The 19700-nt window shown below is 41.9% G+C and overlaps 1 protein-coding gene across 8 annotated transcripts in view; it reads right to left on the bottom strand.

The window, feature by feature from the left end:
* HIVEP2 (HIVEP zinc finger 2) overlaps window positions 1-19700 on the bottom strand; it is a 139973-nt gene that overhangs the window by 42519 nt on the left and 77754 nt on the right. For all 8 annotated transcript variants that reach the window (XM_050316836.1, XM_050316835.1, XM_050316834.1 and 5 more), the window contains one exon: window positions 9963-10060. The gene's annotated coding sequence lies outside the window, so the exon portion shown is untranslated. The remainder of the gene's footprint in view (window positions 1-9962; window positions 10061-19700) is intronic.

Here is a 19700-nt window from a genome sequence, read left to right as displayed (position 1 = left end):
GGCACAGGATGCAAACTCTTTCCCACTGTGTTTTCACCATCTGCATGTTGTCTACCTCTCTACCAAGAGCCTCCAATAAAAGCTTCCTTTAATAGAGTTGTCCTGACTCACAGGTAAAGTGGGGGGAGGGAAGCTGACCTCGCTGCAGCATCAAGAGTCTCTGACGCATTTTGGGAGGCTGTGGTTTCGGGTCTGAAAGAATTCAGCCTTGTTTTCAATTAGGTTTTATAAAATTAACTTCCAAAATATCACCCTATAGCTCCATGTCCATTTGAAACTTGATATTGGTTAGTGGTTCAACTTAGCACTATTCAGGGCTTTAGCCTTACGCTTGGCGAATTAGCAATACTCACCAGCAGAAGAGAGTTTCTCAGAAACGCAGCCACCCAGGCTCCTGACTGGCTCCACCTCTTGTCCGCCCACTCCCAGTTTCAGACATTTCACATTCCAAAACTGGAAGTGTCTATGCAACATAAGGTCACATTATTGCACAACATGCTCCACTCCTTCTAAGAGCCACTGCATCCTCAAAAGTACATCAGCTCTAACAGCAAGAGAGCTGTTTACAGTGAATTTCTATCTGAGTGGGAGTATTTTCTCCACGAATCTTATAACAAGGACATGACGTGTATGACTCTTCCCTACATTTGGTAAAATTGTTACTGAGATGGCATTTATTCAATACTTCCACATCAGTATGCCTTCCCCTTTAAGCTGCCTTTTGAAAAATTGAGAATTCATTTTTACACTTCCCCAAAGTATTTCTGTGCTGGATAATTTTAGGACACACTAAACAGAACAATTTCTGCCTATTTTAAATTTAGAACTGAGGCCATTTGTAGCCTTTGCAATGCAACCGTGAAACACAACTGATTGTCATGAATGTAGGTTTTGCCAGTTGTTTCTTTCTTGCCAAATGGTGTGAATAATTGCTATGACCCTTCCTTCAGTTAGTCTTTAAATTCTAACAGGTGAATGAAAACTCCAGTTTCAATTATAACTGAAGAATACCTTCCCTTTTAGTATAGGGGATTAAAAGTGCAGTGAGCCTTATTTTTTTCCCCAAAGCACAGCACACAGGTGCAAATGGTGGAGTCACATTGTGTTATCTTCAAAACCGTGTTCAGCTTTTTGGCACAATTAAGTCTTTGCTGTTAGCATTGAAATTACTTGGTGTTCCCTTGAATGCCAGTGGCTTATGTCGTTATGTCCTAAAGGCAACTGTTGACATATTTAAATAAAGAATTAATGACCAGTCCTTACGTGTCCCCTCTTCTCTCTGCTCAGATCTGTCACCTTTGTCTTCAGCGCCACTGGAGCAGCTGAGCAGTGGGGAAACAGAAGGGTTTGGGGTTGGGAGGGCTCCCACCACCATCTGGTAAGAACGGTGATGCTGGCAGGGCTAATGGCTAAGGCAGCTCTCAAAAACCCTCCTGATTTCACAGTCAAGCAAGTTCTTCATCAGCCATCACTTCTATCCTCCCAGAAGAAAGAAGTTTCAGATCCAGTATTCAGAAATCTGATTCAAGCTACTCACCGAAAATCATGATGGTCAAAACAAACCAGTGACAGAGCAAGAGGGAATGGGAAATATAGACAATCCTATGAGAAGGGCGGAACAAGGGACAAAGGAGGATACATAAGATGTGCTGGCATTGTGCTCTGCTGTAGGTAAGGGTAGCCCGGGATTTTCACTCTGAGTCATTCATTTGGAACATATGACTGAGAGTCAACTGCCCTTTGTCCCATGGAAGAGATACTTAAAATGGAGCCAATGGTTTAAAGTTACTTAGCTCCTCTTTGGTCTATGAGCAAGTAAAAGATTAGACTGTAATATTTAACCACAACTCCCATGCCTTTCTGAGAAGCACAGAGGAGACTGCCTGAAGGAAAGTCAGACATTGACCATGCTGCTTCCTGTGTCCATCAGGTGAAGAAATCTGCACCTGCCTTCACACTCGTGTAGATAGTGTGCTTCCTCCAGTGCACTGCCTATCATGGAGTGCAATTTCTGGTACAGCCCATTTTCTCCTAGAGGACATTTCCCTCAGGGACAGCAGGGACTAGAACTCTGTACATGCAACCATTCATGATCATCAAAGTTTCCAGCTGGTCACCACCTAATATAGCCAAAGGTTTAGTGCTGTGAGTAGAACCAGCTGCATGTCTAAATGAGAACAGGATGAAGACCTGGTGAGGGATAGCAAGACAAACAAAAAGATTCATAAAAGTCTGGAGACACGGTACCATAAAGAGAACCCAGCATCTACAACAAATCTTGGTGAACTATTCAAACTGTTAGTTTAAATAGTAAAAGTGGTATGTGTATTCACTCTTTTTTAACATTCATGCATAAGAGATCGCTGTGTGATACGATGAACACCTTGGTGTCAGCAGCATTCCTCTCCCTTCCCATATGCTCAGCACCAGGTGTTCAGTCACCTACAGTAATGTCCCAGCCATTATCCAGCCACCCTTCGTAGAGACTGTCAGGGCAGGCAATAAAGCAAGATGTGTGTGGGAGTTCTTCACCTTGTCGTGTGACCTTAGCCAATTTTATGGTCATTTAAATGTACTTACTTTTTTATTCCCCATTAATGTTAAATGGAATCCAAGAGTTTTACAACCCTCTTAGACATCTTAAATAACCAGTAAAAAATACACAAGTGTGGGAAACTGGGTTTGAACTGCAAAGATACAAGTTCACAAGTGGGCAAGGGTTCCCTGGTTTCCCAGGGTTTGGGGCCTCTCTTTTAGAACCTGTTTCACTTTGACGTCAGTTTTTCAGTTGTTAGTAGACTTTTTCACACAAGCGACTTCAATACAGTGTGGGACATGATGATTGTCAAGGTGACCTGCCCACAGAAACTTCTTAAGCATAAAGTTTTTGTACTGCCATTCACCACGAGACAAGAGTGATAATAGGTAGATGCATCTTAATGGCAACTGAAACCATTTTAGCTCGGTTCAGCTAATCAAAGGTCTTCATGGAGTAAGGTGACTTAAAGGGAAGTATTTAATTCAGAGATTTCCATGGGAAAACAAAAAAATAAAAATAGCAATATGGAGATTTTCCAGTGGAAAACTTGTTCTTGTGGAAATTCCGCTTTCAATTGACAAATTGTTTTTATGGGAAATTCCTAAGAAGCTGTAGGCACAGCCCTCATGCTGAGAAGTTTAAAAGCAGCTCATGTCTGACCCAGCGCCCTCAGATTTCCCACATCAGATAAACTGCAAGAGCAGAGTCTTCATCTTTCCCTTACTCCCATGCATATCCCTGCAGCACACACACGGTCCTGCTACAGGCATGACACAGTACGTTGACTGCAGTGGCAGTATAACATATGGTTATAGATGTGATGCTTGAAGGATTATTTTTTAATGTCCCAAATCAAGACTAATTACAGGCTCTTATATGAGCTATCTCTTAATGCTCTGATAGCTCTGACACTGGTAAAGCTGTCATTGACTTCAGTAACAGGTTTGCCTGCACTAGGGATTGCAGCCTTGGGAGAACCTTAAATGAAGTTCCTCACAGTAGCCTGCACCAGGGAGAGAGAACTTGGGCCTAACTTTTATGTGATTATGTGAATGGTCACAAATCATTCACATAACTCCACTGTTATTAATTGTTTTACACTGGTTGAAAGGTGTCAATAAGAACTACACACTCTACAGCTACAATTACAGAGAGTAAGACAAACATTTTTTAGTGAGCTTGCTAAGGGTCTTCTAAACTTGCAGAAGGAACACCCCTTTACAGAGTGATATTAGGAAAGCATAAACCATTCACTATAATACATGTTCTATTAACCACTTTAACATGAATCATCATACTGTGTAAACAGGCTGGAAATCATATTTATGGTAGGGCTGTAAGTACCTTGGAATGTCAAGAGGAAGAAAAAAGCTATTACAGTAACCAGGGTTGTACAACCCCTCACAGTCCAGAAAGGCACTGACCACCTAAATCATTCACCTAAACATTTGCAGAGATTTGCAATATTTCTGTACCAGGACTGTATTTTTACACCAATGCATTTTTAACACAAAATAAAATTTAGGTACCTTTGAGTAAAAAAGTTCATTCTACTGACTGTATGGAACTGGTATTTACAACATACTCCAATGAGTGACACTGCCTCTTTCCCAGCTACCTTCTGTCCTATACAGCCTATTCAACAGTAGAGTGGATCCAGCATCCCCCAAACTGAGTTGAGCTGGAGGAGCTCAAGCACAGCAGAGCTGTGGAAGGAGCAGGAGCCCCAAGGTGCCATTGAGGAGGCTGCTGGCAGTTGGCTGCCTGCCAGGGCCTGCGGGCTACGAGGTGAAGGAGTGGACAAAGGCCACTGCTCAGCTGCTACACTGACCTTCAGCTATGCCATGGGAATGCACCCCTTGGACATGCTCATGTTTCTAAACCACATGCTTTCTCGGCTATCTGCAGCACTACATACACACACATGTGAGATGAGCTCGCACACATGCACAGCCCCATGTCCGTACAGCAAACGAGGCCAGTGGGTTCCCCTCTAGCTCTAACCACAAAGCGGCTAGTCAGCTACAGCAGGGCTACTGCTGCTCCGCACCCAGGCAGGACAGCAGCCACATGTGCTCCCCAAGACATGCTGCATGGCTTTGATAATTGTACACGCCGAGGTCGAATTGCAAGTAACTCGATTTTCAGGGATGGGCTAGAAAAACCCTGTGTCTCTCCACCTGAAGGAATTAGTCTTTTGAGACACCACGATAATAAAATAAAATTGAAATGAAAACCTTATTGATGTAAGCTTTGTTACTGAAGTGACAAGAAGGGCATTTCTTTTCATAGTCAGATACTTGAAGAATATCGCACATGCTAGAGAGCGTAAGCTGTCTTTTCCAGTCCATAACAGAGCTAGTTCTACTATACTGAAGCACATGTGACAAGAGAAGAGGGCCCGGGCCCTTCTCCATATTCTCTGCATACCTGTTACTATCACACAGCTGCTCTCAAGTCTACAGTTTCCTGTGCAGTACAAACTGCATACCACTTCCCCTACGGAAAAAAAAGCCTTGCTTGTTCTTAATTGACGATGGAAATACTGTCATATTTTCCACTAGCCAAGCTTGAAACCATTACTGAACGAACCTTCATTAATTTTTCCACAACATTTTGCAGAAATGTCAGGAAACAGCTGCGCTAGAAATGATTAACTGTCCTTATCACTAGGGCTTCGCTGGCAACTTCAAATTATATAGCTTTCTTCTTTCAAAAATCTACGTTTGGTAGGATATGTTTTTCATTATTCTTTAGTCGACTATCTCAATACACTATTTTCTCTTCAAAAGTATCCAATTGCACAGGTTCAGTGGCAGACAGACATTTTACAACCAGTGGAAGAATTTGTACAGTTTGGAGCTGCATACTTCTAGGAAAAGATTGCTTCCTGTAGATTTCTCAGCTGTGTCTTTCTTGGATCAAATTCAATGAAATTCACAACTTGCAGTCAGATTGTATTTGCCAGTTAGACTGAATTCATTACACTGACATAAACTCCTCTTGCTGCATTTTCTTATTCCTTTCCTTTCCTGTCCTCCTCCTTTCCTTGTCCCTTTTCTCTCCCCACGCTCTCCTTCTCACCTTTTTTTTGAGATACACCATGTGTCAAAACTTACCATACAATGCCCTGTATATATTCTGGCAAAAACAAGTGGAACAGTACACATCACCATTCCAAACATGCTAACACTTAGATGCTAGAAGGCTTGGTACCACATGAAAGTGCAGCCATCTGGAGGTAACTCCTAGTGTGGATCTGAGATTCTCAACCGGCTGAAACTTTGCAGTCTGAGAACATTTTTAACAAAGCGTCAGTGAGCAAAAGGCTCCACTCACACAGATTTGCATAGGACACTAGATATTATGCAATTTTTCAAAAATGTAAATTCTTAAAATTTCTGAAAAGAACACAGCAAGGTTCATAGGATTACTTTTAAAGACCGACATAATAGTATAGTGTCGTTTGTATTTTGAAATACTTAATTTAGGGTTATTACAGTACAGCATGTCACAATAATTCTGGATGTATGTCACTGGCAGATTTAAAATTGCAGTTCACTCTACGTCTTCATTGAAGCTGCAAGCCTTGAATCTGTAACTTTAAGACATTTTTAGACAGAGGAAAACATAGATGCAAATTGGTATATACATGTATTGGAAGTATGATAAAATTAATCCCATCAAGTGAAGGTTTCAGTGGTTCAGAGTTCATGCTGTTATGACCCCTATACCTAACAAAAGGTAGGTTGCTTGCAGAAATTATAAAGAAACAAAAAATATAAAGAGGTTTATCTAGCTATTATAGAGAAAGAATCCTTCCTGCTGCCTATAATTCAAAACTACTTGCATTTTTTGCTTTCTTAAAATGTCCCTTCCACAGCAGCAAGCACTGCAGCACACAATCCCCATGCAGCTCTGCCCAGGGAGAGCCAGACACTAACACCCTCACTGTGTGCTGGGTCAGCTCCTGAATGCCTTCAGGAGCAGGTATTTGGACAGCTGGTAGACCCTAGCCCAGGATGCCTACCACAGGCCAGCATCGTTACTTAATTGGTGCAATGCTGGCTACAGAAAAACAGCTCTGTTTTTAAATTACTCCACCAAGATATTTGCTTAGATAGCAGAAATTGCAGTACACTACATTCTGCTTAAAATACGCATGAATATATATGGGTTCTATTTACAAGATACGAAACACTGCCAAAAGTATGCAGATTTTTTTTTTTTTTTAAGGATTCAGCTTTATAATACACAACGCCAAATTTATCCTTCACGATATCCTTATCTGTCTCTGCTCTAGTTTGAAAGCGTTAGTTCGCGGTGCCGGAGGATTTCGAGGACCGTGTCCTTCCAATGCGCGTCACGTCAATGCGCTGCCAGCTATCACAGCGCCGCCTGCGGCTGTGCGGGCCATATACTGCCTACGGGCAGAAACGGAGTTGTTAGATTTCATTAAACAAGCGCTGATTTTTATGGCTTTTCGGTGCTGGTTTTATTGGGGTTGGCGGGGAAGGGGGTGTTGGGGGGAGGGGAGGTGGGGACGCTCCGAAATAAACAGACTGGGAAGATGAGCGCCTGCCCGCGGGCGCACCCCCTCGCCAGCAGGAGGGTGCCGCAGCTGCCCGAGGGGACACAAGGACTGCCAGGCGGCAGCTGCGGCAGGCTCGGGCTTTTCCCTTCCACGCCCAGTCCGGCCCGCGGCCAGCACCCCCTCGTCCCCGCCAACCCCAGGGAGCGCCAGAGCCTCCGAGGTTTCGCCAGTGCGGCCCTTCGTGCCCCGACACCGGGAGCCTGGAGGGCGCAGTGCCCGTTCCTGCCGCCTCTGAACGTTTTGGAGCCTCATTCCCCCTTCCCTAGGTTGTCAGGGAACTGGTAAATGAGCTTGTTGTCCCCACCACCCTGCTCGGCCGCTTCCAGGACGTGCGAGAAGAACATGTTTTTCCTCTCTCTGGCTAATAGCAGGACCAGAAATGAGTGCTCTTGCTTCCCCTCGAGTTTGCACATCTTGAGCTCAAAACTGCATGAAGACACAGCCTCCTGTTCACACTGTGAACAAGGACCAGCAGGATCTAGGGGCAATGTTGCAACAAAAAGAAAAACCTTGAACTTGCTTCACCCTTTGCACAGTCATTTATATTTGGGCAAAGTGGATAACAGCTCCCTTAGCACCAGGGTAGTGGCATTTTATGCTCGCTCGGCATTCACTTTACCCAGGTATAAATAGCAAAAGGTTTCAGGCAGTAGAAAATCAGGACCAGTATCTTCAAAGGATTCTCAGCCGAAATAAAGCAGCTAGTCCTCCCCACCACAGCTTGTGCAATCTTGCTCAGCTGCAGGAATCATTCCCTGAAGGGTGGCTGGGACTGCTGGTTTGGCAGCATTACATGCTCTGGTCTTTAGAGAAAATTTGCATTCCTACCACCCTATATCTAGTGATGGAATCAGACTGCAAGCTTTCACCTGTAAAGTAGGCATAACAGGGTTCAGTTTCTAAATGGGAGCATTTTATTAGCTCACACAGCGTATTTACTACCAGTATTAAGTTCTTGCCTTAATATCCTTAGCGCACGAGGTAGTGATACATATCCTCATAGTTACAATAACATTGAACTCCGTTAATTGAGAACATCTATTATCAAATTCAATAGTTCCAAACAAAAAGTGAAGCATGCCATTGCTTGGCTGACATATTATTGGAGAGGATTCTCAGTGTTCAAGAGAGCCACAGCACTAATGCCTAATTCACACAAGTACCATTAAGTTACACGCTAACGAAACCTGAAAAATCTATGCTAAAACCCTATTTCAGAGGATGACCGCCATACTCTTGTGTACCAAACTTCTCAGTTTTCCACTTAAATCCTGCCCGGTGAGTCAGGGCATGGCTAGGTTTCCATACTACAGCAGTATTCCATTACTTCTGCTTATAAATTTCACACACTGTTAATGCTTTCCAAACTGGCAACAGAGCTCAGGGGTGCATGAGGACAGTTTGTTTTCCTGCTGAACTTTAAACAGAAATTCCACAGGACCTCTGGAGGGGGTGATGTCCTTTTTTTTGCCAACATGTTTGTTGGTAACAGCCCTGCTGACAGCCATCCGTTTGCACTCTCTCACCCACCTCTGATCCCAGGCTGTGGGGAAATACCTCTTTTGGCTCTCAGAGACTTCAGAGGGGAAAAAGAACAACAAAGATAGACATGACTTCCATTTCAAGGACCTTGAGAGAGATCCATAGGAAGAGACATTCCATATAGCACCACCCTGGTCTGCAGAATATTTGGGATCAGTTCCAGGGTTGAACAAAGGTTCAAGGGATTGCTCACCTCAATTTAACCCCTTCTTTCCTTCAGTTTATATATAGAATTAAACATAGGTCCAACATTGTTTACATAACTCTGGAAAGCAAGGGAGGAGTTATCTAAAATGTTCTGTGTTTTCTTCTAACACCTTGTCCTGTGGACATGATATCACATGAGAATCTCCAGTGTCTTCCTTATATACCTAGGTGCTGTGGCTGCAGATAAATATTGGATAATAATTAAAAAAGTGTCAATGTTTTCCTTAACTTTTCACTATTTCAAGCTAGTCTTATTAAACTCTGAAGGCCAATAATTCTCTGACCATCAAGGATGAGTCTGTACAGAGAAGATGAGAGAAAAGGAGCTTCTCAGTGCTTCAGGTCTCCTACAGCAACAAAAGTAACTGTGTATACACAGGCACAGTTTTTGAGACCAAGTCAATGTGAAACCGGTCCAACCCATGACTAGCGACCAAAATAAAACATGGTGCTGCAATCAGTACCTGAAAATGGACCTTTTCTTGACAAGATAAACTGTCTTCTGAACTAACCAGTGCCACAGTAAGACTGCTGTTGGGGATCCACTAAGGTAGCTTAGGTGTTCTGTATATAACAGTGTCAGCATTTTCATAATGGCAATTTCTATATGCCCAAGTGTTCAAAACCCAGAAGAAAAATTAAACCTTGAACAATATTGTCAATGGTGCACTTGAAATGTCAAGATGGTCAAGCAGAAATCACCAACTTAAATTTTAGGACAATGTAAATAAAAAACCCCAAACATTTCAAATATAAAAACCTTACCCACCGTTTCTTCATCTATTTTTATAAGCACACTTTTCTGTTTATTTGGTTCAAAAAGTGTGCTCCCTGTGTACTTAATGCAAAAACTGTGTAAGAGAAGAGAAAGTGGCAAACTAAGTATGTGGACAAAGCAAAGACAGAACTTCCAAATGAACCAACACATAATCTGCCCCAAAAAACAAATGCTTCTGATTTCACCAAGAGCTGACTTCAGTTGTAACAAAAGGATGCATAATCATTTCTGAGAATGAAAAACTATTCACTCAGACCCACTCCCTCAGATCATGCAAAACCACCCTTCCTGTGCTCTCCTACCTGGTTGCCGCCATCAAATGTGCAAGTGAGTAATGGTTCCAGTCAAGGCAATTTGGTTCACTACTCCAGCGAATATGGCTGTTGACTCTCTCTTCCACCTATTTGGAAAATAAATATTAAATATTTTTAAGGACTGTAGTCAATTTAGCCTTGCTATTTGCTTTTATAACTTACTTAACATTATGGCACTGGCTACATGAAAACATGTAAGAACTTCAGAGATTCAATCACAGTCCTTCTTGCTACCTTCAGGCAATGTGGCACGAGCAATCAGTAGTTTTACAACTTGCTGTGGGCTAGAATATGCATCAAGTAATATATGCCAATGTGAAACCAACAGACATACAAGGCCAACAGGTGCATACAATGATGTATTTTCAAAAATAATGTATAAAACAAGTAGGGTAAACACACAAAGCATGACGTGCCTTTGTAGTTTCTTTACCTTTACACCTTGCAGTTCCAAGTGTTCTGCCTAATTCCTGTCTAATTTTGAAAAGATCACACCCAAATCAGAATTTTAGAGGACATATTTTTTAATGAAATACAAATACTTTCCTGTTATTAACTGAAGCAGTGCAATTGTTTTTCATTCTGCCTCTTTCTCATTTAGCACTGTACTTTAAAAGTGAGATCACCTGTAGAAATTCCCTTTTCCATAGATGCTAGTCTGTTTTAAAAAATAAGTTATCAGTGTACACTGTGAAAATCAGTCATAAACTTTACATGTCTCTTTACATGTGATGGTACTCTGGGAAAGACCACCAAAAAAAGTACTTTCTGTATACAAAAGACCTGCTGTAGCCATGTATGCAGGAGTGTATGTCTGCATGTCCGAGGCACAGAGCACCAGGAGATATGTTCATTAATGTGTTAGACGCATTAGACAGCTACAAGCTGCCCTGTTTACACCTCCAGGGAATGGGTTATGGAATATGGAGACTACCTTTGATCAGAGCATACAGGCAACGCACCAGGAACTGGAGACTCATATCTAATTTGTACACAACAAAGCTGACTAAAATCCCTACCTTGGTAATACTGAGGCAACAAACCTTCGGTGATCTTCTGGTGACAACATACTCCAACCAGCCTGGCTGTTCTCATTTTGTGAAGACCAGTATGAACACAACAACCACAGCATGAGTTTTGCCCAGGGCACCTTCTTTCAGGCTTCCCTGTGTCCTTGAATGCCCACATATGAGAGGCCAGGCGATGTGACAGGGACAGGCAAAGAGTGTGGGCATCCCAGATTGCATGTGCTCCTGGACAGGACAGCACCCCAGGGGAGCACAGGGTCCCACTGAGAAATAGAGCTCATGTCATCCCTTCTCCTGCTCTTTTGCCGTGGCCATGTCACTGAGCCCTGGCTGGCCTCTGTCTGGAGTGATCAGGTCACTGCAGCAGGAGAAGGTGTGCACTCCTCAAGGGCTTACAAAAGTCATCACAGAGGAGTATGCCAGAAGACTTGGACAGGAAAATCTCAAACGTAGCACAATGAACTTGCAGATTTGTGCCTGTGACCTGACCATACTGGCACTGAAGCCAACAACAAACTTCCCTTCACTTCCAGCAAGTGCCAGTGGTGCCCACACTGCCCCATACGCAGAGCAAGGCCTGTCCTCCAGCAGATGGGTGACATACCACAACACAGATGTGAGCTGGTGGAAATAGGGTGACAAAAGCTGAAGGATAAAGCAGGCCTGGAACCAGTTAGCAATAAAAGGGATATGCTCTTGCTTTTTTTTCCTGTAATGTTTGCTATTAGCAACAAAAACAAATATCAATGATAATGAGCTACTGACTTGCAATGTCAATAGTGGTCTATACAGGCATCTGAATATATAAAATAATATGCTCTGGCTGCAGCCCCTGACACTCTATCAGCCTAATCTACAGCTTTCTAGGAAACTATCTGCATGTGAAGCCAGGAACCACTTTTGAACCCTTGAACAAACAGGACTGAATAAGGTTTTAATCTGTGGTGAAATCTTGGCACCGCTCTATTCAAGGGCAAAACTCTGTATTTACCAGGGCCAGTATTTCAATTAATACTTTTACAATTGACCTGAAAAAAGTTCCAGCCAAAAAACCAAAGCAATGCAATAAAAAAGTCATGAGTCCTTATTCTCCCATCTTTCAGTAGGAGCTAGGGGTGCTCTGGATTGTAGCATCCTCTTCCTGGTGTGGCATGGATACCTTCCAGCCTTAAAGCAGATCACCCTGTGCTTCCACAGGTCTTATTGGTTTCAATGATGCTGGCTTCACTTGCACACAGTTATTTTTAATTACTGTGCATTGTGAACTGGTTTATCTAATCTGCAGCTTAAACACAAGGGTCTCTATTCTCATTTACACTAAATCCTCTGTAAGCACCCTGGCAGGAGCAAATTGGACTTTCATGAAAAAAAGAATAAAGCCATAAGTGAAAGATGTCATTTATGGAACAAAATCACACCACAGCTTTATAAAGAGTGTTTGAATTGAAATCCATGAGGAACACTATATTCTCTTTTCCCTTATTTCTCTTTTATCTCGTAACTCATGGAAGCCAATGTCTTCCCTTTTGCCGTGGTAACCTCACTGTCTTCAACGGTGTTCCTCAAAGGTTACCCTAGCATCTGATCCAAGTGTGAAATTTCAATGAAGGCCGGATCAATTTCTGAGTCTTTAAGAAGCTTAATCATTACTTACAATTAGGCAAAATACTATCCAAAGCAAGATCTGGTTAATGACAGTAGGATTTTGTCCTGGCAGTACTAGTGCATCTCCTTACTAACCTACCATCTCACAGCAGCACTGGTTCTAGCAAACAGGACATGGCCTGAGGGAGCAGCCAGTATGTGGAGTCTCCATCAATCCCAGAAAATGCATCTGTCATCAAATAGGATTTTGCTGCCAAATTAAACCTCCCAGAGGCATTGTTTTGATAGTAAACCCAGGAACTTTTAATTTGGTTTTATCACTGCATTAGTAAAAATGTGAGCAACACTTCGTTTTTTGCAGCAGAAGTGAATGTGCGTGCCTTCAATACCTACCCACAAAAGACAGACAGCAATGTAACCACCTCTGCTGAGCATTTTCCAGTATTTCTAGTCTTGCTAGGTCTCTTCTCCCAACTAACAAATGACAGGACAAGAGGAAATGACTTCAAGTTGCATCAGAGGAAGTTTAGATTGGTTGTTAGGAAAAATTTCTTTATGGAAAGGGTTGTCAAGCATTGGAACAGTCTGCTCAGGGAAGTGGTTGAGTCACCATCCCTGGAGGTATTTAAAAGTCCTGTAGATGTGGTGCCTGGGGACATGGCTTATTCGCAGATTTGGCAGTGCTGGGTTAACAGTTGGACTCCCAAACGAAATGAGTCTGTGATTCTATTTGGTCATATCTGGTCATAACTTTCCTAATCTGCTGCAGTTGTTTGCCAGCCACTGGGACTATGAATAAACAAGCTCATCAGAAAGGAAATGAGAGTATGAAAATCACAGCATGTCTTACTGCTTGGAAGAGTTTTTTTCAATTTGCACTTTGTATCTCAGGCACTTAGGGAATAGGCTTTTACACAGGACCTGGAAACACAGGCAGAAGTGCTCCTATAATGAATCTTATACCATCTGCTTTTGAAAGACTGCTACCAGCCTTGACGACCTCTGTAATAATTTTCTAGTCGTAAAACTACACTTTCAGTGGTGAAAAAAAATGTAAGAGTAGACATCAGCATCATCTGACCATAAAGATTAATTCATTTCATGGATCAACAAGAAGGACTTTGTTTTATATTACTTCTTATATATCTGCTCCACTGACACTGTAAGGTCAGTTGAGGATAGGGGGTGACAGGGAGAACCCTGTGCACTTTTCAAGGTAAAAAAAAAAAAAGTCATATATCTCATGTGTATTTTAATCAGAAACTAAAATTTTAGGAAAGTAACTGGATAATATTCATTTTACTGCTTATTATTTGAAGATTCTGAAATAGTGCAGTAAATAGTTGAAATTGTCTCAAGAGTACAAAGGGCAAATAAAGCTATGCCTGTGTTACTCCTTAACTGGCTTGCAGCAGTTACCATTCCAGCACAGACTGTAACTTACCATGGTTTGGGAATTTACTCAAAGCCTCAGTTTGACCAGGTGTGTAAGAAAACGAGGTACCAAGCCAGGTACCATTTAAATTGCAGTCAGATTCCAGGATTCTATAGAATTATTTGTACTAAAGTAGAGCCAGGCAACATAGGTAGAAACATATGCACACTTCTGTATTGCATCACCAAACAATTTGAATTTATGGCTAGTAACTCAAAGCAGTGAGACTATATGCAAAGCTCTCACTCCATCTCGCATCAGTTCAAATCTCCTTTTATAGATGTTTTCTTACTTAATGCATTGAATTGACCAGGAAAGCTTCTGTATGGTAATATGTAGAGACTGTGAAGCCAGTCTGTGTGGATTTTCTAATGCTCTTTTTGTTCCCTTTCTCCTTTTCAAACACAGAAAATCCAGAGAAGTCTGTGAATTATGGTCTGTAAGGGGAGAAATAAGAAGTCTAAAATTTGCTTGATTGCAGCTATGATGCATTAAGCTCCATGCATCAATCTCAATCTCAGTGCTTTTTCTCCAAACAGGTAATATTTTACAGATATCACTCTAAACAAAACACAATTTATTATACACACAATTTGATAGCCACAGCAGCTAAGACTAGAAGCAAAAAAGTCTTCCTACATGAGGAAGGTAATAGCAATGTCATACTGTAAATTGACTTCATATGATCAATGGCAGAAGACAATCATCTGTGAAATGATGTTCATATCCTGATCAAATGCAATCATACCATATGCACTTGAATTTGAAAAAGTGGAAAAAAATGATTCCCATTACTTTACTGGTGTTCTTAATGTGTTCACACAAATCATCGTCTAATAGAGGAGTTAAACTACTTACAGCAACTCTCCCTTTGCCCTCTTAATTCCAGGTCATTCTAACAGCTCTCAATACTGCAGAAATAAGTCTTCCTACAACTAGTTTGATGAAATTAATGGATCAAATCTTGAACTTCCTCCAAAGTTAAAGGCAAATAATTTATTTTTTGAATCATATGTATCTATGCTGTAAACATTTTTGTCTTCATTACTAAAACAGCAAGACATTTTGAGCCTGCTTTATTTTTCAGTATTTATGCTTTTTTGTTTTCCACATTTTTCTCAATAGGAGTATGATAGCCCATTTAAATTTGGTTTATTGACAGCTTTTCTTCATTTTGGTATCCTGCATGCTAGCACCATGTTGCAGATCTGGATGCAAAGAGCACAAAGAAATCCTTGTAAAATTTCAATTTGTTCAAACTTATACATGCATACATTTATGTGCATACATACATATGTGTGTGTATACATAAATATATGTATATATACATATGTGCATATATATATTATATAAATAACAATAGACATATTTACTAACACGTGTATTAGTGGAGCTGGTTTAATTGTGTTTCAGGCTCTGCAATCTGATCAAAATTTAACTAAAAAGAAAATCCCATATGAACTTTGTTTACTTTACACATAGATGATTCACTTCATTAAAATCCTGCATATGATTTCTTCTTGTGAGCCTCTCTACTTTATCTCCTCTATCCTCAGAGCCCACTCTGCACAGTAGTTTATTTTGCTGCCATCACTGGAACTACGATTTTGGGTTACTTTTTTTTACTTCAGCCAGGAGCTAAATTAGCAAGAACACATCCCCCTAAGTATAGGTCCATAATCTCCCTGCAAATAACAGTTTAGACACTGCCAGCTGAGACCAGTGCCCTCACTAACCAGGCTTGATGCTTTTAGACAATGGTCAAGCTGACAATTGACACAGTGTCCTCATGCACACATTGCTCAGCCCATTTGCCTGGCCTGCTGCTGCCAAGAGGGCTGTTTGTGCAGGCAGCTGGCAGCAAGATGGGAGTACATCTGGGGATCCTCCAAGAGTGGGCAGAGGAAGCGAAAACATGCGATCTCAGCCAAGCCTGAGATAGGATTCTAGGTAAAGCTCATGCTCTATGAGATCCAAACAGACCTCAGCAAAATTGTCATGAGGAACCTCCCACACTGAGTGCTTTGGCTTTCCTTCCCTCTTTGAATGACTACCCTGCTATGACACCCATACACTGGGGAAAATCAGTGCAGCCAGGTGCAAAGAAGAAACTGAGGCAGGGCCACTTGAGGCCACTAAGCAGGCAGGCTGCAATGTGGCAGGTGTCTCACCAGCCCATGGCAATTGCTTGAGCTGTCAAAACTGTCCATCTCCATGGAAAGACCATCACAAGTTCAAGCCCATGGCAGAGTGAGGGCAGCAGCTCTGGACCATCTCATCAGTAGATGAAAGCTAAGTTGCCTCTGAGAAACTGGCAACTAATCAGCCATGCAGGACACCAGGAGGGAAGTGTAATGCCTGGGAGCAACAGAAATTTGTCAGAAGGGAAAACAGTCTAAGGACTTGGGGTCTGTTCACAGAATTTTGGTTGTTGTTACCTGCAAATTCAGGGTTCCCTATAAAATAAAACTAAGAGCTCAGCGAGTCTGGTGTTAAGTCAAAGTACAGACTTCACTCAAGGCACTCTGGATTTACACCAGGTAAGCTGAGATCAGTCTCAGACAGTATGCTCCTGCTTACAAAGATTACAGGATTACAGAACTGTTTGTTTCAGGTCAGCAGTCCCAATGAAACACCATTACTGGCAGCTGATCACTCATCTTGAAAATCTGAATGGGCCACCAGAACAACCCTGAGTACACATTTTTTAGCACTTCCATTGGATGCTATGTGACTTCTTTACAAGGAGACGAGTGCTCTACCCCACTATCCCTTGTTATTGCCACATCTATAGAGAGATTGTTTAAAGTGTCCTCTCAGTACCTCCACACTGGTCCTGAAGGTCTTAAGACTGACAAGAGAAAGGCAGCACTAGCATCTTTGGTTCTCCTCAGTGAGGCAAGATCCCTCTACACTGATGTCACTCTGCTCTTGGTGTGTGCTCAGTAAGTCAGTAATTTGTCATGAGCGTGGGCCCTATCCATACATGGCAGGCTGGAGGAGGAATGACCTCAAACTCCGCTTCTAATCCAGGGGGCGTTGCTAAAGCACAGTGTTTGAGTTTGATGCATGAAGTGCAGAGATATTTTCAGCTCCTGAATCACACTTTTGGCTCTGCAGCTAACTTGAACTTCTCCTTAGTTTTGTTTGCAATTTTTCACCTTCTGCAATCACCACTGACTCTCAGAAAAATAAAATGAGCTGGTGTGTTAAAGAATCCCTTCCCCCCATGATCATAAACATGAAGATTATTTTTTTTTAATCTTTATAATTTTATTTTTTCAATAACTTCTATTTTATTCTCTTGCACATATGGAGGAGTGGAGTTAAAACAAATTACTAGTAGATTACGGTGCCTCACCAATGTTTGGTTTCTTTATTTCACATTCTAAATATATGCTATTAAATGCTGCCAGTGAATGTTTTCTAATGATTTTCATGTCCAACACAAGAATGAAACGGTCTGAAAAATGAGGCAATGCAACAGCAGTTAGCTTGGACACAGCTACAGGACAGCTGTTAACTATATATTCCTATAGCTGAAGCAAAAATTTTGCTATACTTGCCCCATGAAACCATATTGACTTGACCACATTTCACAATCATAATTTGAAACTGGCAGTAATGAAAAAACAAAAACTCATTTTACAATACAAAGGGCATAAATCTTAATTATAATTATCCTACCCATTACAATTCTATCACTTCTCTGTCACTACTGCCTGAGCCTACTCTCACCAAATTTGGGAGGAAAGCTCCAGTAGCCAAATTATGCAACCTCAGTCACAGCTAAGCAAGTCATTTGAGCATATGCTTAATTCCATTTCTAATTAGTAAAGTCAATTCAGCAAAGCAAAGCATTTGCTCAAGTCAAAAGTGAATAGGTAGTGTGCATCTTTCTTAATATGTGGTCTTTTCACAGACTGAGGATGTTGCACAAAACTTCCCTTGACTTTCTTTACAGCTCATCAGACTGGAAGAAGGTAGAATTCAGATGTAAATGAAACTGTCACTCATGCATGTAAAGTACTAGTATTTTTAACTCATCCATAGATAGGTTAAGTAAAAGCAAATTTTAAAAAAGCCAGGGGACATATCCTTGGAGTGGACACAGACAGATATACATACTACCCATGGATTGCAGGGACCACAGAGGCAGATGGAGATAACACAAAAAATATGAGGTAAGATGAGGACATTCTGTACGTCCAGTATTGCTGATAAGCCTTGCTGAGCCTTTTCACAGGAGCTTTTCTTATCTACTGGAAGAAGAGTATAAAATAATGAGCATTTCAACTCTTCCATTTACATTTTCCTCACGTAGGAATGAGGAAAGAGTGGGAATAATGAACACACTGCTTTGATAAGGAATGTGGCTCTTCCCTTGACGGACTGAAGTAACTGGGCAGCCTCTAGTGCCACCTGAAACCTTTTCTTTTTCTTTACATTTCCTTTAGTCTTAGCAAGCAACATTAACAGAAACAACTGCCAGGCAAGCATGGATCACCAGGAGCATTCCTTGACTGCAGGCAAGTGGGAAAGGAAAAGCCTGTTGCAAAGAGCAGGGCTGCAACCAGTCACAGGAAATTCACGCCCAGCAGCAGGCTGCATGGCTCACTGGCCTCTGCCCTTCTCCCCAGATGAAGGAGCCTTATCTACCTTTACATTTTGTCTCAGAGATCAGGAAATCAATTACAAACACTATGGGGCTGCCCTAAATTATGCTCTGCTGTCCGAGGCTGCTTTCTCCCATGCAGGTCCCCTGGACAAGGCTGTGGGGACCGTAGGGAAGGGAGTGTTGAGGGCAGGTCTACCTGTTCTTCAGCTCCTCCAGCTGCTGTCAACACACTGATTTGTTCTCTGTTTGAAACTGCAATCTGTCCCTGCCCCAAATGCACTGGCAGCTGTAGAGTATAAATGTTTGCAGAAATTAAACAACTCCAGCAAACTACACATTATGCAAACATCTCATCTCTTCTCAGATGACACAACATGGGGCACCAAGCACAAACAAAAATGGACCAAACAAAGTGCAGAGGCATTGTGGGAAAAACTCATTTAGTGAAGAGCTTCTCTGCTCTCCTTACAGCCATTAGGACAGCAATAATGCTGAACTGGCTGGCCAGCCACGAAAATTGGATAGACTGAGACACAGAAGAGACAACTGAAAGCAAGAGGACAGACAGCAAAAATAAGTGAGACGACAGATGGAAAGCGAAAATGCAATGTCTATACTGCTGCTGGTAACAGTCACGTTCAAGAGTAGTTTGATTTGCTTTCCAGTTTTGGAGAGGACAAGAGTTTTATTTTTAAAAAATCCAGCTTTTTAGCTGAACTGCTGTAGGTTATACCCAGATAGTTTGTGGGACAGGAAAATTATCTCTCTCCATACCAAGAGTGCAAAAACACTTCTAAGAAAGGGCAAAATTCTGACACCCTCTGGTGCCCTAGTTATCCTAGTACTGGTGGGAGGAGAGAGGAAGGTCACATCATTAAAATCTATATCCATAAGAGCAAGAGCTGTGTTTTAGTTGCTGCTGGCCAGGGTCAGTCCCTGGCATTGTTCAGAGCTCTCCCATGGCAGCACAACTTCCTTAGCCTCTCGCCCTTACTAGCATGATTTCTACAATTAGGCAGGAAAAGGGTAGTTATTATTGT

This window comes from Myiozetetes cayanensis, unplaced genomic scaffold (genome assembly GCF_022539395.1).
Source record: "Myiozetetes cayanensis isolate MyiCay16 unplaced genomic scaffold, myiCay2020 scf2-11, whole genome shotgun sequence".
Taxonomy (NCBI): domain Eukaryota; kingdom Metazoa; phylum Chordata; class Aves; order Passeriformes; family Tyrannidae; genus Myiozetetes; species Myiozetetes cayanensis.
The sequence above is the reverse complement of the archived record's forward strand: the minus strand, read 5'-3'. Positions and strand labels throughout refer to the sequence as shown.